General features: G+C 50.5%; 1 protein-coding gene across 9 annotated transcripts in view; it reads left to right on the top strand.

Annotated features, from left to right (window-relative positions):
* Window positions 1-14,737, top strand: part of GPR45 (G protein-coupled receptor 45) — a 95,441-nt gene that overhangs the window by 61,573 nt on the left and 19,131 nt on the right. The gene's annotated exons all lie outside the window — the stretch shown is intronic.

Here is a 14,737-nt window from a genome sequence, read left to right as displayed (position 1 = left end):
GGAACAAAATTTAAGGGGGTGCCAAAACTCTACAGTCAACATCATAGTTCAATGCACTTTTTTTAAAAAATTAAAGCTAAAGCAAAATAGCATTGGGATGAACAAAACAGCAAAATGTTTATGCAAAGACAGGTATGATTTGAGGCACTGAGGAATATTGGAGCCTGAGGCAAAAGGCAAAATAGTAATTCTAACGCAGTCTTTATGTAGCAGGAGAGGCCCCTCGCTGCTCTTCCCATCATCCCATCACTCCCCGCCCCCTGCACCTATTCTGGGGTCCAGCAGCTCTCAATCAACCCCCTGCACAGAGGAAACAGTTGGTGCACTTTAAAAAAAAATGCAGATGCCTGGGCTCAGCCCCGGGCCGATGCAGATAGAATGCCAGAGGCTGGGGCCTGAGTATTGTTTAAACCCCTGGGTCCCAGGACTTGGGGACCGCTGCGTCTGCCAGAGTCTGGAGGGTCCTGGAGAGTACGTTCTCTCACCAGCGAGAGGAGGAAGCAACTCATTCCATGATTATTTTATCTGCACAGCAACTGGCAGAAAGCCAAAGTGCTCGAATGTTCTGTCAATCCCAGATCTGCAGCTCTTAGAGGGCCTCCCTGCAGGCAGGCTGCCCGCCTGCTCCCTTGGGCTCCCCACCAGCCCAGCCGGCCTGAGTCCACTCCTCCACGGCTACTCTGTAAGCATCATGGGCTTTGGGGTCCCCCCCATCCCCTAGAGTCGTGTCCCTCCCCAGGGAGGTGCTCATGAGACTGAAGTCAGTGCCAGCACAGTCGGTGCCAGGCATCCATAGGCTGCATGCGGGCAGCTATGGTAACTGTGGTGACTCAGCCACCACTTTTATATCAGGGCTACGGAGGATGAACACATGCTTTCCTTCAGCTGAGTCAACAGATTCCGCAGATGTGTTTCTTCCCGCCTCTGGGAGGGTTTACTGGGTGTTCCTGTGGGAGGCTGTGCTCATTTAGTCAGTCAGTGAATGTTTCTTATTCACGTACGTCCAGCCAGGTGCTTAGGCTGGGCAGTGGGTGAAACCATCCCAATCCCTCCTCCTCAGGGTGCATGTAGAGAGAGAGAGGCCAGGTCAAAGCCAAGAGAGACATACACGTAGTGTTGGTTTGAGGTTGGGCTTTATTTTGAAGAAAAATAAAGCTGAGGAATAGCACAGAGTGTCAACTGAGCAGAGCTGGGAAGGAGGCAAGCAGTGAATGGTGGCCTCATGTGGAGAAGGCTCCAGGCAGGGAACCACGTGCAAAGACCCTGGGGTAGAAACGCTTTTGGCTGTTCCAGGAACCACAGGGCCCATGGCCAAGGATGGCTGAGGTGAAGGGCGTAGGGCCCCGATTCTTATTCTGAGTGTGAAGGGACTTGAAGTTTTAAGAAGGTGGAACAGCAGACATTCGGCAGAGATGAAAGGCCTAGTACAGCCTCATGAACTGTGGGAGGGGACAAGGTCCTGCTGAGGGGACACGGGTTCTGCCCGGGCCACAGAAACCTCCCCTCACCCCCTTTCATTCTCCAGCCCCAGAGGCACATCACCTCTGAGCAGAACGGCACCTCCCTGAAGACTGCAGGCCTGGCCTGGGGCAGCAGGTGGCTCCCAGGCCTGGGCGGGGCCAGCACCCCATCCCCAGGGCCTGGGTACCTTGCCAGTGCTGCCAAGCCCCCCTTTTTCCCAGGGGTTCTGTTCACAGCCATCACATGAATGCCGACAGAGCTTAGCTTTTGACAATTTCCCTGTTTAAAGGAAGGCAAGAAGGCCAGAGGAGTCAGAACCAGAATTTCTAAACCAGCAGGTTGTTGAAATGACTGCATGTTCAAGGTTCACTTCCTTCCTCAGGGGTTCAAGCCTCAGGGTGCTCCCCTCCCCACCCGCTGAGTCTGCAGCCTCCTGGCCTCTGCAACGCTGGGCCTTCCCCTGCCTGAAATTGCAGCTCACGTTTCTGGAATTTGCGGCTGTTTCTGGGCTCTGCAGGAGCACCCAGGGGCCAATAAGGCTGAGGCGAGCTGCAGGGCCAGGAAGCAAGGTCCAGCTCTAGGGTGTAGGGAAGGAAAGCTGTTCTCTGCCCTTCCAGGTCTTTCTGGCTGGTCTAAGACTTAAACTGACATGAGACAGATGAACAGGAGGAAATCAACCCAAGTTCAACAACCTGTATCCTTGGAAGAGACCCAGGAAAACTGGGTAACTCACCGAAACCCTCACCTTAAATCCCAGCTTCAGCTAAAGACAACAGAGGCTGTGGGGGGAGTTGGGGGCTGTAAGGGGAGGAAGGTGACCGACAGGGAGATGGAAACGCACAGGTTTGATGAACACGTTTGCTGGGCCTGCAGAGTCAGTGGGAGCCAGAGAGGAGTGGACAGGTGTGCGGGGTTCCCCAGGCTGCATGCCCTGTTCACACTGAAGCCACCTGTGCTCATGCCCCTTCCCAAACCAGGTCGTCCAGCTACATTTGTTAGGCAGAGGCAGAGGTCAAGTTCTTCCTGAGCCATTGGCCTTGGTTGTTTGCCATTCAAAATTACCTGAATGCCAAAGAGGCATTTTGCGGGGGGTGACCCATTCCATAGAAACCTCCCTCCTGTATGAGGGCGGGGCAGAAAAGCCTCCCAGAAACACATGTTGTGTGGAGAACTCCCACAAAAAAAAAAAAAAAAAAAAAAAAACTGACACAAGCCTGAGTCTTGTGTGATACAAAAATATCACGGAGGAGTTCCCTTCATGGCTCAGTGGTTAACGAATCTTACTAGGATCCATGAGGTTGCAGGTTTGATCCCTGGCCTCTAGCTAAGTGGGTTAAGGATCTGGCGTTGCCACGAGCTGTGATGTAGGTCCCAGATGCAGCTCGGATTCCACGTGGCTGTAGCTGTGATATAATCTGGCAGCTGTAGCTCTGATTGGACCCCTAGCCTGGGAACTTCCATATGCCACGGGTGCAGCCCTAAAAAGACCAAAAAAAAAAAAAAAAATCAGGGAGACTTTCTGGTTTGAACTTTCCTTGTTTTGATAAGGGCCTTCCCTCAAGAGTCTTAGTGACCAGGGTGGGGACCAAGTCCCTTACACCTTTGTCCCAAGCCCTTACCCAAAGGGCTCCTAACCCTGGGCTTTGCATGATTAACACTGAGAGCACGCGAACTGAATTTTACACGTGTTTATTCATTCACCAATCATAAGAGAACTCAGGCTTCAGGATGCTTCTGCAGAAGCAACCATTTGCTCTTGGTTCCTTTTTTTTTTTTTTTTTTTGGTCTTTTCTAGGGCCAAACCCACAGCATATGGAGGTTCCTAGACTAGGGGTTGAATCGGAGCTGCAGCTGCCCGCCTACACCACAGCCACAGCAACTCGGGATCCAAGCCTCATCTGCGATCTACACCACAGCTCACAGCAACACCGGATCCTTAACCCACTGAGCGAGGCCAGGGATTGAACCCGCAACCTCATGGCTCCTAGTCGGATTCATTAACTACTGAGCCACAACGGGAACTCCTGCTCTTGGAAATTTCATCATCTTCGCTTCTCTGAATCCTTAGTGAATTTCCCCCTCATCTTCCAGCCTTTGCTGGTTGGTCCCACGTCATCTTAGTGGGGAAAGAATCGGAGGTTGCTTTTTATAACCTTTCTCATCCTGGTTGATTTAGCTATTATTGGACCATTTTTATTTCTTCCTAAAGTATTTGGATTTAATTGCATGTTTTTCTTCTGCCTTTGGTTCAAGTGTGCTAATTATGTGGTATTTAGTCTGTCTCAAGTTTATTATTAGGCTTTTCATTGTCCCTGCATTTGCTAAATTGCAGAGAATTTATATTTTTAGGACTCTTTCCATTCATGATATTAATATTTGAGGAAAGCTTAAAAAATACATGTATAAATGTAGGCTTTCCCAGTATTTCCAACTCCGGGTATAGAATTCTACTTAGGGAACAAAGCAGGTCAGTTCTGTGGTCAACCAGCTGGTGAGCATTCCTTTCATGAAATCAACTCAGTTTCAGAGCTTCTTCTTACTGAACAAATGGTTGAAAAAAACCAGGGGAGTTGAGATGCTGGAGTGTTGCCTCAGCTCTGATGTTTGGTACCTGTGGTGTGGCTGCTGCAGTAGCATCCTGCTTTGAGGATGAAGATAAAGTGAGCACCTGGATGAACCAGGGCTGGGCCCAGAACCTGTGACTGTGCTGTCCCATGGTGGGTTCTGGTAGAAGGACAGAACTGGCCGACAGCATTGCACGGCCCCTCCCTGCAGCATTAAGGAAGGCCAACCTCCCCACTTCTTTTTGGCCCTTTCACGGCTCATTCCCAGCTGCACTGTAGGAGGTTAGGGACATGACTGCTGTCATTGTTCTCATGTGGCTCATTCATTCATTCACTCATTCTTATATTCAGACAGCAGACATCTGCTGAAGGGTGACTGTTTAGGGGCCTGGGAGAGAACTCTGCAGGACAACCAATGTCCCTTCTCTCATCTCTCATGGAGCTTCTGTTATATGGCAGGAAAAGTATTCTGGATAAAAACTAATAAACATACAATATCCCAAGCAGAGTGATAGGCTGGAGAATCACTCCCTGATTCCCAGCTGCTCATATTAGAATTAATCATCACGCATTGCCATGGAGAATGCAGCTCCTCCCCAGGAGACAGAATGAATTCCCAGCCCCTGGCCCCTGGGCTGGGTAGGTGATGTACCTTGGCCTATGGGATATTGGTAAGTGACATAAGCAGAGGCTTGAAATATGCTTGCAGGGACTGGCTGGCTGCTGGTACTTCCATTGTTGCCATGAGAACACACCCTGAGTAGTTTCAGTAGGACATCTGTGGCACTGACTTGACCCCAACCCACAGCCCACAGACACACGCAGCAGGCTGAGCCCAGCCCACTCCATCAGTCATGTATCCTATGGGCCTGTGGGTGTGATAGGAAAGGTTTACCCCTGGACAGGACAGTTTGAGGGGTGATTTTTCCTGAGCATCATCACTGGAAGAGCTAACTAATACAGGTATCAATTTGAACAGAGAAATAAAGCAGAGAGTAGGACAAGGAAAGAGGAGAGACCCTCACAGCAGGAGACTGACACGTCCCATTCATCATGGGAGTCCTGGGAGTTCCCACTGTGGCGCAGCAGAAACAAATCTGACTAGGAACCATGAAGTTGTGGGTTCGATTCTTGGTCTCACTCAGTGTGTTAAGGGTCTGGCATTGCCGTAAGCTGTGGTGTAGGTCACAGACGTAGCTCAGATCCTGCGTTGTTGTGGCTGTGGCGTAGGCTGGCAGCTGTAGCTCCAATTTGACCCCTAGCCTGGGAACTTCCATATGCCGTGGGTGTGGCCCTAAAAAGACAAAAACACAAAAAACAAAACATCATGGGAGTCCTGACAGCAGACACCAAGTGTCCTGTTTAGCACTCATACATTTCGTGTAGCTGGTGCTGCTGATATGATCCTTTTAAGACAAGGAAACTGAGGCCCAGAGAGGCTGTGTCCTGCTCAAAGTCTCACACATTGAGAGCAGAAAGACTGGGATTCTATTCTAGTTCAATCCCAGCTGGTCATGCTGAGTGCCCTTGTGGGACTGACCACCTGGAGTTGGCAGAGACCCCACAATTCGAGGCCTGGATCCTGACAAGATCACCCTTATTTCATAAGCTATTGGGACTTCTGACTGACTGGCTATAAATTTCAGGGTTTCCAGGACCCCCTTAGGTTTAATAATTTGTTAGAAACACCCACAGAACTCAGGAGAGTGCTGGACTTATGGTAACAGCTGAGTATATTGGATTCAGGTAAGGAGAACCAGACAAATGAAAGGAGTGAGGGGTGAGCTCTGAAGAGTGTGTTCCCCCACAGCAAACTGTGGTGTCTAGAGCTTCCATCAGGTTTGACTAGGTGGGCACAATTGACTGGGTCACCACCCATGTGATTGAACTCAATCTCCAGCTCCCTTCCCCCTGGACATGGGGTGAGCCAGAGCCCCTACCCCCCATCCCAGCCTTTCAGGTGACCCGACCCCATCCTGGGACTCACCCTGAGCTGTGTCATTACACCACAAAGACACTCCTATCAAGTCCCAGGGCTTGTAAAGCTCTGTTACAGGGACAGAGGAGTGAACACTGTCATCATTAAAACCCTCCATCCAGACTACATAGCAGAATAGACCGAGGAGAAGAAAGGCTTTATGAACTGGAAGAAAGACTGAGTGATGATGAGATGGAAAATGCCACAGGTTTGGAGACACAGAGAAGAAAGTAAGAACCTCCCTCCTTGTCTAACTGAGGAGGTAGTGGAAGAGAGAGAAAGCAAGATTCGATGACATGAATGGCTGAGAATTTCTAGAAATGAGGGGAAAACTTTAAAATGATGGCCTCCACCACAGTCACAACAGTGGGGTGTTTTGTAAACTTCTTGAAGTGCTGATGGATTAAATCCTAGCCATTCCCTCCAGGTTTCCATCCTTTGAGAGGACCTCCCTAGCCATCCCAGACACCAGCTTCCTCCTCTGAACCCCCAAGCTGTCTCCATCACTCCTCAGTACTTCTCTCCATCAACCCTGGGGGCCACCTCTCCCCTCAGGTGTGCAGCTGCAGGGCTGTCAGGTGCTTAACAAAATTCCTTATCTTAGCAGATAAACATAAATCATTGTCCGTGTCTGCTTTCTCTCTCTCTCTTTTTTTTTTTTTTTTTTTTTTTTTTTTTTTTTTTTGCTTTTTAGTGTCATACCCACAGCATATGGAGGTTCCCAGGCTACAGGTCCAATCAGAGCTACAGCTGCCAGCTGATGCCACAGCAACAGCATGCAGGATCCGAATCCGCAACCTACACCACAGCTCACAGCAACGCCAGATCCTTAACCCACTGAGTAGGCCAGGGATCGAACCCACGTCCTCATGGATCCTAGTAGGATTCATTACCACTGAGCCATGATGGAAACTTTAACTTCCTCTGGTTCAGGAATCTCTCACAACACTTCCTATTATGCTCGGATGCCTGAATCTTTCTCTATATACCTGGAAGAGTTCTATACCACACCTGTTCACATGCCTGTTTGCAAAAGAGAGAAGAGGCCATTACAGATGCCAAGTAAACACCAAAAGTCCAATCCAGGCCCTGGACCAGCTCCACAGGGCCTGCCTTCATCCCCGACCCAGTCATCCCCAGGCCACACCCACCCAGCCCACCAGCCCTTCCAGGCAGCACTCCCACTCCATTGGCCTCCAGGTCCTGCTTTATTTTTCTTCCTAGCACTGACCGCCCTCTGACTGCTGTCTCCACATTTATTTGTTTCCTGTCTCTGTGTCTGGCCCATCTCCATTTTAGACTCTTGAAGGTAGAGATGTTGCCTTTTTTCACCACAGAATCCCCAGCATCCAAAACAGTGTCTGACATCATCAACCCCAGTTGGGTAAGTAAACATGTATCATTAAATAGAAACTTCCATGGGAGTTCCCGTTGTGGCTCAGCAGCATCAGTGAGGATGCAGGTTCGATCCCCGGCCTTGTTCAATGGGTTAAGGATCCAGTGTTGCTGTGAGCTGTGGTGTAGGCCGGCAGCTACAGCTCCGATTGGACCCCTAGCCTGGGAACCTCCATATGCCATGGGTGTGGCCCTAAAAAGATGGAAAGACAAAAAGAGAAGAAAAGAAACTTCCATGAACGCACTAGTTAAAGGTCTCAGAATGAGTGGGTGCCTGGGGGAGAATGTGGGAACGGCAACATTACCTTGCTGGCCCGGGGCTTATAGTTGTGCCCCTGTGGGAACCACCATGTAGGCAGGAGCATCAGGTGGCAGGTCACCAGGTGTGTTGGGAGGCCTGGCTTCCCTTTCTGGCTGATGCTGTGGGCTGAGGCTGTGAAGCACTTCCTGCTGCTGCTACTGCTGCTGCTGCTGCTGCTGCTGAATGACTGTTAAAACAACAGCACTTGCTCTTTGTTTGCATCAACATGGAAGCGGCCCAGGAACACGCCCCATGTGTTGGGTTGAATCAACTTGTTCCTTCCACCGGGGAGATGGGAGCAAGGTGGCCCTGCCACGTCTCTTTGGAGCTGTTTGCATAGAAAAACCTTTTCTAACCCCCCTCCCACCCCTGCCCAGCCTTTCATCATGACACGGGAAGGTCTCCACCTCTGAGCCTTGCTGTGGCTCTGCGGCGCCATGGAAGCTACACTCCTAGCCAAACCCAGGATATAGCTCCTGATGAGGATGGAGTGGAAATGCTAGGCCTCGCCAGGAGAGGTCAGGGGTATCTCCCAAAGAGCATCCCACAGCTGAGGGTCCTGGTAGACATGGTGGAGGGACCAAGTGTTCCTGGACCAAATCAGCTGGGCTCCCCAGGTCTAGGGCTTCTTTCTTGCTGGACTTCTCGGGGCCTTCAGTGGGCCGATTCAGATGAGAGTTCCTGATGGGTGTTAGGGTGTGAAGAGAAGGGGATGGGGGAAGTGACGAGGATTAAAAAAATAGGTATTGGTGATGAACTAGCCAGGAGGGTGGAGTCAAGCCTGACTCTGAGGTTTGAGAAATGAGGGAAGCCCTGTGGCTGCAGAGAGTGGGTGAGGCAGAGGTTTGAGGAGAGGAAATAGTAGTTGGGTCATGATGGAACTTAACAGCCTTGGTAAAGAGTTTGGAATTTGTTCTGAGTGAAACAGGAAAAGGGTTTGGAGCAAAGGAATGAATGATCTCCCTTACATTTGAGAAGAGTCTGTTCTGGCTCCACGTGAGGGAGACTGTAGAGGGGCAGGGATGGGGGCGAGAGGCTACTGCAATGGTCCAATCCAGGTGTGACGTGGGCTGGAATGGGGGGTGGTGTGAGAAGTGGGTGTCGGGTTCAGGAAATACCTCAAAGGGAAGGTGAATAGGATTTGTTCAAGGCTAGATGTGGGGCATCAGAGAAGGAAGACAAGAGTGCTGCAAGGGTTTCAGTTTAAGCCACTGGAAAACTGGAGTTGCCACCTGCTAAGAGAGAGAGGGAGACAGGACTAGGATGGCGTGAGAATTTTTAAAATATAAGTATCAGAGTTCAGGGAAGGCGTCTCACCTGGAGATATAACTCAGGGAGCTATTGGTGCACAAATGTCCCCAAAACCCTGGGACTTCAGACCACCCAGGGAGCAGGAGGCCCACAGACTTGTTTCTTTGGTGATTAGAGACTGGGAAAGGAAGGGGAGACTGAGGACGAGCAGCTAGTGAAGTGGGAGGAGAGCCCAGAGCCCAGAAGCCACAGGAGGAAAGCCTTTCAGGAGGAGGAGGTCGGTGAGGATGGAAAAGTGGCTGGTGGGTCCAGCACTGTGACGGGTGGGGCAGGTGAAGCTCCTTCCCAGATGCAGCAACAAGGGGGCAGCTATCTGTAGAGAAAAAATAGTAATGACCTAAGATGAGTCTACTTTTTATCATCACCATTCAGTGGTCATTCAGTGGTCAGTGAAAAACAATCTTTTTTGGTCTAAGTTCTAAATTCCGGGAGTTCCTGTCTAAGTTCCAAATTCTGGGAGTTACTGTTGTAGCTCAGCGGTTAAAGAACCCGACTAGGATCCATGAGGATGCGGGTTTGATCCCTGGCCTCGATCAGTGGGTTAAATATCTGGCATTGCCATGAGCTGTGTTGTAGGTCACAAATGCAGCTGGGATCCCACATTGCTGTGGCTGTGGTGTAGGCCAATCAATGGCTACAGCTCCAATTGGACCCCTAGCCTGGAAACCTCCATATGCTGAGGGTTTGGCCCTAAAAAGACAAAAAAAAAGTTCTAAATTCTGTTGCAATTGCGTTTTACACCTCTAAGTCTCAGGTGTCTGGCGTTATAATGCAACATCTGCAACCACTACAGCGTGGTCACCACCCTGAGTCTAGTTAGCACCCATCCACCCATCCACCACCAAATGGTTAAGCCCTTCATCCATTTCACTTATCCCCCAACCCCTTCCCCTATGATAGCCACTAATCTGATCTCTGTATCTATGAGTTTGTTTTATTTTGTTTCTTCATTTGTTTTGTTTTGTTTTTTAATTTCTACATGTAAGTGACATCATATAGTATTTGTCTTTGATTTATTTCACTTAACATGATAACTTCTAGGTCCATCCACGTTGTTGCAAATGGCAAGATTTTGTTTTTTGTTCCTTCTTATGGCTGAGTAATATTCCATTGTATATATACACCACATCTTCTTTATCTGTTCATCTATTGATGAATACTTGGGTTGCCTTCATATCTTGGCACTTGTCAATAGTGTTGCTATAAATTTGAAGGGGCACGTGTCTTTTTTAATTAGACTGTTGAATTTTACTAATATATGCGAAAGCTTCAAATTAGCACATTTGTTATTTTCTTTTAATAAACAAGGCCTTCTCCAGAGAACTACCAGTTGTAGAATTAGCCCCTACCCATATGGACTCAGGGTCACTCAAAACAGTCCAGAATTGTCTGTGCTCAGTTCCTTGTCTCCAGGCCTGATGGACCTTCATATTCCTGAATTCCAACAGGAAGTTTAATGTGGGCACAATGGTAGCAGGGACATTGTCAAAAACATACCTGTGTTGACTTTAAAATGTATACTCTGGAGTTCCCACTGTGGCTCAATGGATTGTGACCTGACATTTTCTCTGTGAGGGTACAAGTTCAATCCCTGGCCTTGCTCAGTGGGTTAAGGATCTGGCATTGTCATGAGCTGTGGTGTAGGTAGCAGACACGGCTCGGATCTGGTGTTGCTGTGGCTGTAGTGTAGGCCGGCAGCTGCAGCTGTGATTTGACCCCTAGGCTGGGAACTTTCATATGTCCCAGGTTCATCTGGAAAAAGGAAAAAAAGTATACTATTCTAAATAGAACTTGATGACTTCAATTCTCTCATTCCCTATGACCAAATGAAGTTTTTATTCGTGTTTAAAATTCAGAACATTACAATTGAGTGCAAACTGCAAGGTGTCATGTTTCTTTTGGACAAATGCAAATTTTAGTCATGGAGATACTAAATTTGAACAGATTTGCAAAGGAAATCTGTGGCTCGGGTCGCTGCTTTGGTATGGGTTGGATCCATGGCCAAGAAACTTTTGTATGCTGTGGGTGCAGCCCAAAAAATAATAATAATAAAGCAGTTTTGCTGGAATGGGGCTGATTCAGTAGTGAAGGAAAATGGCCAAAGCAAGACAGAAAGGAGGTTTGCGGGACCATGTCCTGTTGCGGGGGCGGGGGTGGCCTCTGAACTAAGGACAGGTCAGCCAGGAGGGACAGCATCTGATCGCTGTGGCCTCAGGGCACCTGGAGATGTTCTGAGCCGTCGCTTCTGCTGACCGCGGAGTGGGAGGCCAGGCACCCTGCACAAGGATGGGGAGGACGTGACAGTTGAGGAGAGAGGAGGAAAAGGATGGAATCTGGCCGACTGCTCACTTTCTGGGCCTTCTGTGTGGCACATGCTGTCCAGGATGGTGAGAGAGGGACAGGCCCACCTTCACCACTGAGTAACGGGCAGTTGAAACCCCAGCTCTGTTCAGGGGCCATGCAGCATGCTGTGAGGCCACTGGGAGCTCCTGGGGGATGTGGCCTCTCAGCTCGTCAGCCACTGTCACCTGCCTTGGAAGGTTTGTGCACTGGGAAGCCCTCAGGGGCCCTCCTCGGCTCAGGCCCCCTTTCTCGGCGCTTCCTGGAGCCGTTGCCATTGAGTGAATCCAGACCAAAAGGCTGCCTCCTTTCTCGGTTTGGATTCTCGGTGGTCCGGGTTGCTTCTCCGGGAGGTACGGAACATCTTCATCCTGCCCAGCAAACCCAGGACAGTTAAAGGGCAAAGCCTACAGGTGGGGTTCCGGCGGAGAGGGACAGGCAGGCTGGATTTCCATCTGCAGGATCCACGTAGTCAAACGGCTGTGGTCTCCCGTCTGTGCAGACAGCAGAAGTCACCAGGGGGAAGTGCCAGGGGCTGGACCCCAGCCCACCTTGGCGCCTTTCCTTCCTGACCTCACACCTGGGTCGGGAGGGGTGTTCGCCTCCATGTCCATCTAGGCTCTCCAGAGAAAGCGAAGCAGTAGGGGTGTGTGTGTGTGTGTGTGTGTGTGTGTGTGGTGTGTAGCGAGAAGCTGAGAAACTGAACCAGTAGGGGGTGTGTGTGTGTGTGTGTGTGTGTGTGTGTGTGTGTGGAGAGACTGAGAAACTGAACGGTAGGATGTGTGTGCATGTGTGGGTGGAGGGGGTGTGTGGGGGGGGTGTGGAGTGTGTGTGTGTGTGTGTGTGTGTGTGTGTGGTGTTTGTGTGTGTGTGGTTTGTATGTAGAGAAAGACTGAGAAACTGAACCAGTAGAGAGGGGCCGGCTGTGTGTGTTTGTGTGGTGTGTGTGTGTGTGTGTGTGTGTGTGTGTGGTGGGTGCTGTGCTTGTGGTGCTGACATGTGAAATTCGCCGTCACACCCTCCCTGATGAACCGGAAGGTCCCCACTCCTCAGGACAGTTCCCTGAACCTCACCCCAAAGTGGGGAGAGCAGGGGGCCCGCTTGCCTTACTTTCCCCAGCAGAGTACCTCTCTGGAAGTTTGCCCTCCAGACTCTCTGAGGAACACAAACCACCTTTCTTCAAGGCCCAGGGCTGTTTCTTGTGTGCTTCCGATTAAGTGCATGGAGGGGCCTGCTTTGCGTTAGCGTTGCCGAGAAGCAAGCTGGGTCTTGGGTTCCCCGGCCCAGCCCGCATCCCTTCCGCCTCAGCGGCGCCAGCGCAGCCGCATCACATCAGATAAGCAGGCTCACGGGGACCAGGGGCCCATGAGGAGGCAGGAGTCACTCCCGCCTTTAAGTAGTTCTCTCCCTGGCGTGGTCACTGAGGGAAACGTGTTCTTGCCAGGCATGGGGAGGGGCATCTGTGGACACAGAAGCTCACAATATTCATAAAAGAGAAAGAAAACAAAACCAATGCAGAACTGCATCCTGTGCACTGTGATCCTGGGCATCCAACGTCCCCATCACCACCGGTGCCCTGACTCCTCAGCCCCGGTCTGTGGTGAGGCTGCCTGATCCTGGCTCCCTACCCCCACCGGAGGTCCCTCCAGGTGGAGGCTCCCGGGCATCAGGGGACGCATGTTTTTTCCCGACCCCGCCTCCCCTCCCCCATCGTCACTGAGGGCACCTTCCCAGCGGCCTCCTTCAGGGCTGGCCTCAAAGGTTTGTTTGTTAGTTTTTCGTTTTAGGGCTGCACCTGCAGTATATGGAGTTTCCCAGCCTAGAGGTCAAATTGGCCCTACAGCTGCGGCCTACACCACAGCCACAGCCAGGCATGATCCAAGCAGCATCTGTGGCCTACACCACAGTTCACAGCAATGCCGGATCCTTAACCCACTGAGCAAGGCCAGGGATCGAACCCACATCCTTATGGATACTAGTGAGGCTTGTTACCCCTGAGCCACGATGGGAAGTTCCCAATTTCTGTCTCCATTCTTCAAACAGGCTGGGGGCCTGGGTGTTACTGCCCCTCTCTGTAAGTGAGTGAATTCGATTCACGAATTCAGAGCCCTGACCAGGGAGACCCAGGCAGGCAGAGGTGGGGCAAGACTCAGACCCCAAGCCCCAGCCGCCCCACTCCACTCTCCTGCCCACTCCCTTCTCCCTGATGTCAGCGGCTGGAACCCTCCTTCTCCCCAGTGTCATGTATTTCAGACAGATTCATAAGGAATGGAAGAGTTCCCATCCTGGCTCAGTGGTATCAAATCTGACTAGTATCCATGAGGACATGGGTTCGATCCCTGGCCTTGACCAGTAGATTAAAGATCCGGCATTGCCAAGAGCTGTGGTGTAGGTCGCAGATGTGGCTCTGATCAGGCATTGCGATGGCTGTGGCCTAGGCCAGCGGCTATAGCTCTGATTCAACTCCTAACCTGGGAACCTCCATGTGCCACGGGTGCGGCCCTAAAAAGACAAAATAAATACATACATACATACATACATACATACATGGAATGGGTGTGAACTACTGAAGTAATGAGGTGAGAATGTTGGGTATTGATGATGTACTCTTCCTCCCCTGGGGGTCGGGTAGGGGCTTGCCAAAGTCCCTGTGTCCGGCTTAGGCCTAAGGAATGACACCTTGTCCTTGCCCCCAGATATTCAAGTTCTGAGTCAACCATGGGTTTCATATCTAGTTCATGTAAAATTTCATATGAAATATAAATACAAACATAATTTACACACAAAAAATTGTACATGAAATATAAGATTTCTATGCTGGAAATCAATGCTGAAATCTAGCACGTGAGCTGGAGGAGGTTTCGTTTGATTTCTTTGGGGCTCCAAAGAATCTTCCTTAATCCTCTAGGATGCTCTGGTCCTGCACTTGCCTGTTCTTGGGGGAGCGGCAGTTCCTGGGAATTTCAGGCAATGATGCTACCTTGGTTGTTTTCACATGTCCATAGGGTCTGGCACAGCTGAGAGGCTCAAGCAGCCCTTGACACATAAACCTTGAATTAAGGAACAGGTTGGAGTGTTTGTTCATTCAACACATGGTCGTCGAGTACCTGCTCCATGTCGAATGCTCTGCTGTGCGCCAGGGGCACAGAGGGGAAAAGACAAGTCTAAGTCCTGCCCCAGTGAGCCGGCAGCAGCAAGCAGACACAAGCCACTACGCTGCATACACTATGATGTGTGCAGCATTGTGTGTGTGGGGGGGAACAGGACATGTAGCAGAGGACCCAGCCTTGCCTAGGGGTCAAGGAAGGCTTCACGAGGGAGGGACATTTCAGCTGAGATCCAAAGAGTGAGAACTAGACATGCAAGCCCAAGGCGGGGTAGCAAAGA

Source organism: Sus scrofa, chromosome 3, assembly GCF_054392235.1.
Source record: "Sus scrofa isolate SSC_HxYL_T2T_F1_AM1 chromosome 3, Sscrofa_HxYL_maternal_Yorkshire_Landrace_v2.0, whole genome shotgun sequence".
Lineage (NCBI taxonomy): Eukaryota > Metazoa > Chordata > Mammalia > Artiodactyla > Suidae > Sus > Sus scrofa.
Note: the sequence above shows the minus strand (reverse complement) of the source record. Positions and strands in the feature narration are given on the sequence as shown.